We start from the raw sequence: 13,262 nt of genomic DNA on the forward strand, positions 1-13,262 counted from the left end.
ATTCATTAAACATTGACTATATAGTCATGGATCAGCATAACAATGTTTTGGTCAACAATGGACCGCGTGCACAACAGTGGCCCCATAAGATTAGTATCATAGCCTAGGTGTGTAGTAGGCTATACGGTTTGTGTAAGTACACTCAATGATATTCACGCAAGCACAAAATTGCCTAATAACACATTTCTCAGAAGGAATCCCCACCGTTAAGTGATACATGGCTGTATAGCACATTTCGTTAAAAATCATTGGAGCGGGCTGGAGGAGAAAACAGATGAGGAAATTAACAGACACAATACAGTAATAAGCACTATGATAGAGGCATGGACTGGTTGCTAACAGAAAGTAAAAGAAAAAGGAAGACCCATAAACCAAGCTGGAGGCTGCAGGAAATGCCTTGTAAGGGAAGTATTGCTTCAGATAAGTCTTAAAGGATGCGTTTATGTTGAACATTAGATTGGGGAAATAAAGAGAAAACAGAGAATCCAGATAGAGGAAACAGCCACAGAGATTGGAGAAAGCCTCCTTGCTCCCAGTTGCCTCTGGTTTAACCACTACCCACACCCACAACTCCATGCCTCAGTCCATCTCCATCCTGAAGTTAGCTACTTTGCCTTCAGTGATAACTGCCCAGCTGTTTCTCAGGTTGAGCAACCTCTTCTTCTCAGAAAGTCATTCTTACAAACCACACAAACTATAGAGCTGGTTCTGCACATTGTAAAATATTCATTTGCTTTACAGAAAATATCACCATGGGGTTCAGCATAGGATATACTCTGATGCAGCGAGCATGTGATGTGACTTATAAAATGAGAGTTACTCTTATCTGTACTGAAGCACATGTTTTGGGTTAAGGGAAGCCCACCTGCATTGAATGTATTTTTAAGTTACATTTACAAAATATCAAGATTCCAGAAACATATATTTTTAGGTTCTACCTATATCTTTCTTGCTTAATCAGAATCAATCTGACCCATTTTCCCTGTTTGTGCAGGTATTTTTTTTTTTTTACCTGAAAGTCATCTATCTTCTATACTGTATTCTCTCTTCTCTCCAACTCTCTTGTCTAACTACCAAAAAGCTCAGGGGGTGCCCTGATGAAGGAAATATTTTCCTTTTTGCTGCGTTTTTGATCCTCCCACTCCCAGGCTCAGCATAGAGAAATGGGACCTGGAATCAATTTTAAAATCATTATGAATTCTTTTCATTTGACTTTTTAGTGGGAGCTCAAAAATATTTCAGGATTTTAGAGTGATAATTAGACCTATCATTTCAGACAAATGCCACATAATTTGTCCACTCCCGAAGCAAATCTCGCTTCTTGAAAGGAGGGCAAATATTTAAGAATGAAATGAGACTGACGCTCATATGAATTAAAAAAGTGGTTTAAATCTTTAAAATAATTTCCCTGGTTCTTGCTCATTAGTCAATATTGCGGAGTCCCATGCTAAAATTTTGAGCAGTCCCCGAATCTCAAAGACTATTCTTTTTCTCCCTCTTCATTATTAATGCTAATTTATATGAGCCTTGAGGTAAGCGATTGCTCATATTCCTATTGCACCAAATCCAACCCCGAGAACTATAAGGGTGAAACATGCTGGAGTCTAATTCATGGTTATTTCCCTTTTTACCTGAGCAAACTGGGAAACAGAGCTTTCTTTCAACAGGAAACAGTGAGTGCAAAGAGGATGCTCTGGGACATGGCAAATAAAAACAGAAGAGAAGAACCTCTCAGCCAAAGTGGTAATCAGAGAATTTAAAAATTATTTTTTGACAATACAGACAGTACTTGCAGAATGCCATTCCCTTTTAGAAGAAGTCATTCAGTGAACCAATACAATAGCACAAGAAATAAAATGTCAGACAATGCATGGAACAGAAATTATTTCTCTTACACATCTTATTTCCAAACTATAGCTAAGGCAGTTTATCTCAGAATATGACCCAGAATTTCACATGGCTGGAATGGCACCAGTCTCATGCAATGACAAAGAATTCAACAGCTGAAATGAGATTGTTGGCTAAATTCCCCAAGCCTCTCTGCCATGTTGTTTGAAAACCTAACCCCTGCTTCAATGGTAATTATGTTGATGATGATGATGATGATAACAGCAACAGTATCTGTCCAATAATAATAAAAGTACTTATTACGTAGTATTTATTAATAGTATATGTTAACGTAAAAATAGTACATATCAGGGATCAGCAAACTGTGGATGCTGGGCCAGATCCATCCCATGACCTGTTTTTGAAGGGTCCATGAGCTAAGAATGATTTTTACATTTTATAGGGCTGTAAAAAAAAGAAAAAAAGCAAGAATATGCCGCAGAGATGATATGGTCCACAAAGCTTTAAGTATTTACTATTTGACCCTTTACAGAAAATGTTTGCCAACCCCTGTTATATATTAATATTCATGTAGCATTTACTAGATACCAGGTTATTGTATAATAAAGAATTTTGTTGGCTTTTGTCTCTGGTTCTTGGGAGAGAGCCTTTAAATCTTTGACATTTATTCGTGGTGGCTTCTTGGACCACCACTGACTATGCTAATGAGGTAGTTTATGGTGGGTTCCAGAATAGCTTTAGGATGAGGGCTGGGCATGATGAGAAGTCCAATATGTGATTGCCAGAAGCTCGAGTGAGCTTCTAGGTTGGTGATACACATTGATTATCAGGAGGATGATGCATCCTGAGGACACAGAAGCTTTGCATTTGGGACCCTCTCAGACCCCACCCTATGTGTCTCTTCATTTGACTAGCCCAGACTTGTATCCTTTATAATAAAACTGTAATCATAGTATAGCGCTTTCCTGAGTTCTGTGAGTTATTTAGAGAATTATTGAACCTGAGGGGTAGTAGAAACTCACAATTTTCTGGCCAGTTGGTCGGAACCATGAGTGGCTTGGGAACGTCTGAGCTTGTGGCTGGTGTCTGAAGTGAGGGCAGTCTTGCAAGACTGTGCCCTTAGCCTATGAAGTCTACAATAACTCTAGGTATTCAGTGTCAGAATTACACTGAACAGACATTAGACATTTTTTCTAGAACTTTGACAAATATCATCCTGAAACAACTCTATGAGTTAGGTGCCATTTTATCCATATTTACAGATGAAGAAGGATGGTTATAGAACTCTGTCTACTCTAAGACTCAGAATCTAGTCCCTCTTTCACTGTTCTCTTTGCCTTGGCCTTGAATCTCAGTTCAGATCCTGATCCTTAGACTGGCTACTTAGACCTTATAACCATGCTGTGCCCCAGTTCTTACGACTGGATCCTCATATAGTTCCATGTGTCCCAAATACCAAGGCAGAGTTGTTCAGGACAAAAATAATGGACCGTGGAGTAAGGCAGACTTAGGTTTGAATCCTGGCTCTGCCACACTCTTGCATCAAGACATGTTATTTGATGATCCCAAGTCTCAGTTTTCTCATCCATAAAATGGAAAGGTGGATTAGTAAAGGAATAAAAGTACATTCAGGTGTTCTGATTGGAGCAGGACTGGGGTTAAAACTTTTCTGACATGTGGAGTTGAGGGTCCTACTTCAGTTTCCATCCATGCAGCATCTACTTGGATCCATGGATTTGCAAGGGAGCCGTGGGTCCTCTGAGATATTGACAAAACTACAGTGGACATGGAGAAAGATGCACACTGGAAACAGGCAAATCACAGGGAGGCTCTATGTGTCTCCTGAGAGAGACAATTCCTTTCTCATCATCAGGGAAGAATCTGGAGAGATAAACCAGATTGGATAATAGGATCTGAAGGTGAGGGGAGAGGTGTGGTTCTGTTGAGAGGGTTGTAACTCTTAATTAAACCTGTCCTTACCAAGGCACGTTGTCAGCACATGTGCCCTCTGGGAGCGAAAGGGCTGTGCTTGTCAACTAAGAGATGTTGCATTACCCAACTCCTCTGCAACAGCACAACCTTACTGTGCAGTCGCCTCTAACTTAAAACAACACAGAGGAAAGGCTTCTCTCTTCACAGTAAGGAAGGGTTTGAAAGCATCAGGGGCCTGGGAAATCAGAATTTGCACTTCAGCAATGTGAGGGCAGCAAGCTGCTGGATTTCAGGTTTCGTTATCAATGACTATAGCTGGACTACAGTGGGGACCCATAACTGTAATAAAATGATTCAGAGGGTGGCTTGTGGGAGAGGAATTGCAGTGGTTTCACATATATATCTGCACAGGTGTCGTGATCTGTCTGGTTATATTTTGGTTGCATTATTTGGCACATTACTCAAATGATTTTTTAAAATTCTTCCACTTTCCCTTCCTTTCCTTTCTAGATAATTCCCTGATGTAGTCTTGCCACAATCTGCCTTCCAGGGTCTGAAGATCTGCCCTGAGACCCATTGCCTGGCTCTTACTCCATTCTGATAGGGCCCCTCGATGCTGCCTGCCTGCCTGCCGATTTCCACAACTAACTCCTGCTCCTTTATCCCCTCTCCTTGCTCTGACAACATTCCAGGAAGCTGAAGTTTGCTCAAGATCACACAACGTAATACAGGGCCTCTGGAGGCAGATTTCAGATGGATATTACAAAAACATCTTGGTGTCTGTCCCTGTTCAATGTTTAGCTCTCCCCAATTGCTGAGCTCCCTCCTAGCTGGATCTGTTGCCCAGAACCAACTCAATGCCTGAGTCTAACCTGCAATAAGCATTATGTTTCAGAATTCCCTCAGGTCTTATCCTCACCCCGCTCTCAGTCATTCTCTACTCCAAACCCTTTTCTATCCACCACTCTTTAGGCCTGCACTGCCCAATAAAGTAGGCTCTAGCCACATGTGTCTATTGAATACTTGACATGTGGTTGGTTCAATTTGAAACATGCTGTGAATATAAAATACACATTGGATACCGAAGCCTTAGTACAGACAAAAGAATGTAAAATACTTTCTTAATAATGTATGTGTTGATTTCATGTTGAAACAATAAGATTTTGGATACATTGTGTTAAATGAAATAAATTATTGAAATTATTTTAATCGCTTTCCTTTATTTTTTAAAAAAATGTGGCTACTAGACAACTTAAAATTATGTATGTGGCTCACATTTGTGGTTCACATTATATGTTTATTGAAGAGTGCCATTAGGCAGACCCTTTAAAAACATAATCTGACCATTCTATTCCCCTGATTAAACACCTTCAAGGGTTCCTTAGGACAGTGATCAAATCTTCTAACATGACATCAATACTTTTCTGATCTGGGCCCTGTTTGCTTCTCCATCTTTCCCTATGCTCCTGTCCCACTGAATCACTTGCAGCCATATGAATGGGCTTTGTTTCTCCTTACCTCTAGACTTTTGCTGATGCCAATTTCTCCATCTGGAAAGCCCTTCCTTCCCATAGTCCATCCCAAGCTCATCTTTATATTTCAGTTTAGATGTCACTATAGTTTAGTTTAGGTGCCCTTCCTCTCCCTTCCCACAATATCCAGTGCTTGCTCCTCTCATGGCCCTTGTCACAGCATTGAATCCCCCCTACTCTATTATAGTAGGGGCTCTATCTTGTTCACTGATGTGTACCTCATGCCTATATTAGTGCCTGGCACATAGTAGTCACAATGCTTTTAAACCAAAGTGCAACATACACAGTTTTGAATAAAGAAATGAATCAATCAATAATCATTCTTTTAAATCAATATAGCATATCTGAGATACTCAATTCATCAACAAGTTGGTGAGAGAGATAAGTAGGATTGCTTTGGGGACTAGCCCTAACGACTCAGCTTGCTTGGAAATAGGTGCATGATTCCAGCTTCCCAAGGGACCAGGGAACCCTTTTGCCCAGTAGCTCAAATCTAAAGTTTACCAAGGTCATAGATGCTGGAGGCTGCCATTCTCAACAAGTTCCCGCGCAGCTAGCATTTGCCCCAGAATGCCTGGTAAGGAACCTTCCTTCTAAGTTGTCCTTGCTCTTGCATTGTAGAGTAACAAGGGAATAGGTCTTTGCCCTAAGACTCAAGCCAATTATGTTTCCAGCAAGTCACTCAGACCCCAGACCTTTCTCTGCATGATGTTGACAGCACAGGGGACCTTTCTGACCTTCAGCTTGTAAGTTTCTGCGATAACACCTGCACCTTATTCCTTAATGCATGATGTTGAGGCATTTGTCTTCACCTACCTTGCCTAATGAAATAGTTCAAAAGTAAAACTTATAGGTCATCTCAAGTCAGGACTTAATACCAAGATGTTTTTGGAAACCTCATTTTATGAATTCCAGTTCTCACAGTTGGAGCATAGTATCCTAGAAACTCATAGTCTCCTATTCTCTGATCCAGCCAGCCCTTTCTATACATTATCCCTCCAATCTATTTAGGTTCACTCATATGTTTCTGCTTCTACCTGTCCCTGCCTGGCTTATCCTAATATCTTCTCTCTACCTAAGAAAATCTTACGCATCTTTAATATCTTGGTCAAAGTTCTTTTCCTCTATGAAACCAAAATAGATCAACTCAATTCTCAATAATGTCTTCTTATCTCCCATAATATTTATTATCCTTATTGTTCTTTTGGCATTTCAATTTTGTCTTAATGCAGTCTTGTGATATTGATTATATCACTGTGTTAGTACTACTTAACCTTTCAAAAGATTATGTCATGTGTCTTCAAATACATCATATGCTCCCTGAGGGCACAGTCTGTCTCGTATGTCTTCATATTCACCCTGGAGCCTAGCACATAGGTCAATAAATTATTTTTGACTGACTGGTGGGTAATAAAAAGAAAGCAAGATAATATCAAATACGGATTGAGTTGGTAAAACTAGATCAATAACATTAAAAACTGATACACTTGAATTTAATAGAAGACCTTGGTTAGTGGGAGGGAAATGGGTTTAAAATCATCCGTTTTTCAGACTCATTCCTCCCATTGAGTAACTTTGAGTATAGGCTCTACCCAGGTGCTGAGGATCTAGTGATGAACAAACCAGGAAACTTTTGGCCTTTAGTGGACTTAAAATTCTAGTAGTAGAGGCAAATAAAAGCAAATTAACAATATGTATTATGTTAGAGAGTGTAAGTGCTGCAAAGAAATACAAGGCATAGAGTGCTGGCGACAGGTGCTGCAATTATGAATTTAAAATTTTTAAGTTCAGCAAATTTAGGTTCAAAACAACCTCAATCATTTATACAGGTTCTGCACTACCGAGTACCTTACTTAAACTGTGTAACTTTCTCTTTCTGTAAAATAGATAAAAACAAATGCCTACTTGCACATTAAAATGTATAAAATTCTTGATATATTGTAGCAATTCAGTATATTGTGCCAAATACATGACCATGTAAAAATCTATAGAGGTGGAAGTACCTACATAGCTATAGTTACAACTGTTTTCAGTCTTCCATCTCTGCATCCTCAAATATAGCCGTATGATAAGTCATGCTTCAAATACCACCACCTCCGTGAAGGCTTCCTTAAGATCCTCCACTACAAACTAGGCTCCTTCTGTGTTCCCCAAACCTCTTTAAATTTATATCTGTCTTTTCTGTGTGCACATTATCTCCCTGCTAAGGCTATAAATTCTTCCAGGAAAAAAATCTGTGACAATTGGAATTTTATAATTTTTGACATGTTCCTCATTCACCGTCTACACCCAATCCAAAACCAAATCCAGTAGAATCTACCTGCAAAGTAGCTCTCAATATTGCCCACTTTTCAACTGTACTATAGTCATGTGCTACATAATGATGTTTTGGTCAGTGATGGACTCCATATATGATAGTGGTTCCATAAAATTAGTACCATATTATCTAGGTGTGTAGTAGGTTATACCATCCAGGTTTGAGTAAGTATACTCTACGATATTTGCACAATGACAAAATCGCCTAGTGACGCATTTCTCAGAATGTATCCCTGTCGATAAGTGACATATGACCCCTTAACTAATCTCCTTATTTTCATTCCTAATATCCTTTGCTTTATTTCTGTCACACCAAAGCTATCCTCTTTAAATAAAACTCTAATTAAGTCACATCTTTTTCTTAAACTCTTCTATAGATTCTCATTAGGCTTAAAATAATGTGCAAGCTCCTTATGCAAAGCCCTGTGTGACCTGGCCCTGTCTGCATGTCACACCTTCCAACCCACCAGCCTCCTCACTCACTGCCCTTCAGTTATTTCCATCCTATTTTAATTCCTGAAATTTTCCACTTTTTTGCTCATAGCATTCTACCAGAAACAATCCTTTTTCCATTCTTTGCCCAAATAAGACTATATATCTTTCAGGTCTCACTTCAAAAGTTATTCCTTCATAGAAGAATAATTCTGCAATTATTGTTCTAAATTATTCTACCTACTCTCTTCTCTCTTAAAACTCAGTTATATTTCTCTATGGTACTTATCACAATCCATTTGTGGATTTAATTTGATCCCCTCATTAGACTGTAAGCTCCACGAAGGCAGGGCAACAACTATGTCAAAAATTTTTGGGGGCTGGCCCCGTGGCATAGCAGTTAAGTGTGGGCGCTCCGCTGCTGGCCGCCTGGGTTCGGATCCCTGGCGCACACAGACACACCGCTTGTCAGGCCATGCTGTGGCAGTGTCCCATATAAAAAAGTGGAAGAAGATAGGCACAGATGTTAGCCCAGGGCCAGTCTTCCTCAGCAAAAAGAGGAGGATTGGCATGGATGTTAGCTCAGGGCTGATCTTCCTTACAAAAAAAAAAAAAAAAGTTGAATAAACTGATGTCTTTTAAAAAAAAATCTCTTGATACCTACAGTAGGTGCTATTAATTGTTTGCCAGCTGAATTAATGTATATCTTATTTTTAAAGTAATTAAAAAACATACTTAGCATTATATAAACAGAGCCAGTGTCAGTAGAGGCCTGATGTTTGCAGCTGTGGTTCAGAGCGTAGAATGCCTTCCTCTACCCAGCTTACTACCAGCAACCATGTAGCTGGAAACTGACAGTATTTTCAGCCAATCTTCTCCCTGAAGCACATCTTCCTTCAGTATTCTGTTCCAATATTCTTTTATTAGCTAATCTGGAAGGAGAAATGTATGACTCCTGTCAGTTCTAGATTTCGGTACACAAGACTATATCCTTGTCGACGTGCTTTATAATTTTCATTATATTTTAATTCATGACACAGATTAAGTCATAGTTTATTGGTCAAATCAAATATGTTTCATGAAAAGATTAGTATCTAAAGAGGTTTCCATAATCTGGAATGAAAAAACTAACCAATTAGATGAAATTTCACATGAAGAAATGTAAACACCTGCCACCATTCACTTCAAAAATATAGAGGATGGGAAGAGCATAAGTTAAGCTCAGCATGGATAAAATAGGCTTGGGGATTTCAGCTGGCTCAATATGTTTCAGGAATATAATGCATGTGGAGTCCAGAAAAAATATATTTGCTTTGAAATGAATTAATAGAAGTAGAATATGGAGAATAGAAGAGAAGCTATTCCTTTAGTTAATCTGACAACATAGTCTAAATCAACAATTCAGGACATGATAATTTAAGGAAGACATTTACAAAGGGAGAGGACACAGAAGGTCACCAGGAATGTGAGGAGAATGAAAACACGAGACTGGAGTAACAGAGATTTATATCTTAACAGAAAGAGAAAGAGAAAATAAAGCATGCAATAGATAGAATAGCACAGTTGAAAGAGCAAAGCTTTGGAATCCTTCAAAGATTAAAATTCAAGCCCCTCTAGTTTCTTGATATATGACCTCGTGTCTTAGGTTTTTTCATCTGAGAAATAGGTATATCAATGACTTTAATTAGTTGTGAGGATATAATGAAAGCAATTAGTCCAGAGCCTAAGATGTAGCAATTATCCAATAAAGATTAGACTTCATTATCAATATGAATGCAAATCACCTTATAATAGAATGATAATGCTTAGGAGGGAGTGAGCTCCCTGTCAGTCTAGGAATTCAGAGATTGGGTGGGCTCTTATTGGGGGTAGGAGGATGTGGAAGAAATTCAATAGAATTCAAATAGAAAACTATACTGACTTCCAACTCTGATTTGCTGTTATTTTAAAATTACAGTACTGGGAGGGGGAGAGTGGGCAGAAAGAGAGAGAGAGGGAGAGAGATATCCAATCTTTAATGAACTGCTTGCCATTTTACAACATGCTGTGACCTTTTTAGTCATCTCATCATCTGAAATCTCTCTCCAGGTGCATCATAGACCGCTTCCTTACCCCATTTCCCCCCATTGCCTTGCCTCTGACAAGTTCATATCCCATAACAGGCCTATAAGAGACACTTGGGCCTCAGAGGAGAGGAGAGCCCATCTCTGGAGCAGAAGAGGGTGGAGGTGTGGAGGATTTGGCCCAGGCTGCCTCCCTCTCCCTCTCTTCTTCTGCCCCGCCCTCCTGTAATGGTTTCAGACAGCAAAATTACCCTGGGGACAGATAAGGCTCTTGTAACCCATGGCAACCGGCTGCCTTGGCTAGAAAATGGCTTTCCCATAATTTCATAATGTGCTTCAGTGGAAGGGGTGGGGGAAGAAAATGGGAAAATAAATAAATATGTCTGGCTCTGAAGGCTGTTGCGCTCCCGCCAGGGAATGAAGGGTTGTAACATTCTTGAAGCTGATTACACTGCCCTTTCATAGGGAAGTAGCTCTCTCTTCCAATAAACTCAGAAAGGCCCCCGTACTGTGTGCTTCAAAAGAGCTCTAGGACTACCCACCTGTTAATTATTTTTAACAGGAGTATGGCAGCCCGATTCGGAGAGACCGGCTGACACCAACTCCAAGTTGTCCCCAAGTTTTCAGACAGGTCCTTAGAATGCTACTGAGAAGTTATTTTTCTCAATGATCTAACTTCCTCAAGTCTATTTAATTAGTTCCCACCACCCATATATTGAGAATCAGAAACGAGAACTGAAAGAGGCAAGGATGATTATCTTGTTCCACCCTTACTTATATTAGTATATTATTGGGGTCCCATGGATGGAAGTAACCATTCAAGATAACCAAGGTCGGTGATGGCCACGGAGGGTCTGGAACCCAGGTCTCCTAATTTGCCATACAATATTCCTATACTTTTTCTCTTGAGCAATCTCATTTATTTCTTCTCTATCTTTGTCCCTTGCATACAGTTTCTCTTTATTTTCAAATTTCAGTAAATTTAACAGGAAATAGCTCAAAGAAGAGGATATATATACATCCAGTAATCTAGCTTTAATAACAAGTAATAAAATAATAATAATGGGGCACCTTAGACTTATTTAATTCTTTCATTGTTCTAAGACATTTTGCTCATGTAGGATTCTAGTGGTTTTAAGAACTGATTTCCAAGAGTTTTCAATAGATGTCTCACTGTCTCACAAATATTTGATTAAAATAGCATTTTTATTTATTCATCTTTTCCTTCAGTAAATACTTAGAGGGCACACTCTGCAGAGTTCTGTACTAGGCCTTTTGGTAACATCAAATAATCTATTGAAAACTACAGTAACAACAAAAATAATAAATAGCATGCACCTCAAGTGTTATAAACTACATTTTAACAAAATGAGAGAACTATAATTCATAACTTTAGCTGCTAAATTAACCTGTTTTAGTGTAGAAGGTAGAGTTCACTTGGAAAACCTTTTGCTAATCCTGCTCACTTGGAAAATATTCTTGATATTGCCAGGTTCATTGTTGAAAGACTGTTACTATTTGAAAGTACTTTTCTGTGGTATCAGGGTTTCATATTCTACCATAACAAATATAATTAAAAGCAAATAGGATTCTGAGGTTGACCCAACAATAGTGACCTTTTAACATCTCTTATTCTTTTGTTCATCAAAATAACCCCATTTTTATCTAGGAATTTAGGAATTAATTAATTCCTAATTACAATTAATTTCTAATAATATTTAAATCCTAAAATTTAACTCCTATAAAATTCCTAATAATTATTTAATTAATTAATTAGAAATTAATGTTAATTTTAAATTTGATGTCACAATTTTTTTGAGTCCTCATATTTTCAATGTACATGTGAAATGTTTTTGAATGAAATGATATAGTGAGAGGGTATCTGCTTTAAAACATGGAGTTTGTGTGGGACCGGCCCCATGGTGTAGTGGTTAAGTCCAGCATACTCTGCCTTGGCAGCCTGAGTGCGCAGGTTTGGATCCTAGGCATGGACCTACACCATTCTCAAGCCATGTTGTGGCAGCAACCCACATACAAAATTGAGGACGATTGGCACAGATGTTAGCTCAGGGCTAATCTTCTTCAAGCAAAAAAAGAGGAAGATTGGCAATGGGTGTTAGCTCAGAGTGAATCTTCTTCACTAATAAATAAAATAAAGTAATAAAATAAATAGTTAAAAAAAATGCGGTTGTGGAGGAGGAGAGATGAAGCAGAATTGGCCATGAGTTGACAATTGTTGAACCTAGGTGATGGGTGTTGGGGCGTTTATGATGCAATTGCTTCTACCTTTGTGTATGTTTGAATTTTTGCATTATAAAAACATTCTATTTTTATTTTTTCTCACTGAAGGGCTTCAAAACAACTAAATATCATACACTTGGATTTATAAAATATGTTTATACTAATAAAATACTGGGTTTTGTTTTATTTTGTTTCAGCATCCAGACACTAAATAAGATTTGTTTGGAGTTTTGCTATTTGTGGATGATAAAAACCACCATACTACCTCATTTAAGTTCAGCACTCTCAGAGATGGTATCACCAGCCTGCGTTTTATGGAAGGACAAGAGAAGGGCCCAGGGGACTCTGTGAGTTGTCTAAGACCATACATCTAGCTAGGGACAGAGCTGGGATGTAGATCAGATTTCCTAGCCTTGAGCTGTCCCTCACCTGAGAGAAAAAACAAGTTGCCCCTTTACAAGTTGAGTAATTGAGGGAACAAAAAGGTATGGTCCTGTGATGGATTGTGAATGAGGTCTACAAACAATAGGCCTTTCCTGGTGAAAATGATTTTAACATATTTTACCATCCAAAGGTCCCTGCTGACTCCGTGTCCCTACACTACATTAAACACATTTATAGGCAAACAGCTATTTCCCATGCAAACACTAGTTCATAGGAGAACAATCAACAGGCATTTGATGTAGTTGGTGGCAAACAGGAACTATCTGTTGACATTTTTTGTGTTATTCTATGTACTCTGTGTGTGTGTTTATGCAATTTTTTTTTTACTTTAACTTCTTTAAATATATCTTCCAGCCAGCTACATAATTGGATTTTCTTTTGTTATAAGAAGTGAACATAAATTACTCCTGTTGGGTGCAGATTAGGTTACAGGATTTCTTCTCTTCCGTCTCCG

Source organism: Ceratotherium simum, chromosome 29 (assembly GCF_057802395.1).
Source record: "Ceratotherium simum simum isolate JZ-2026a chromosome 29, ASM5780239v1, whole genome shotgun sequence".
NCBI classification, from domain to species: domain Eukaryota; kingdom Metazoa; phylum Chordata; class Mammalia; order Perissodactyla; family Rhinocerotidae; genus Ceratotherium; species Ceratotherium simum.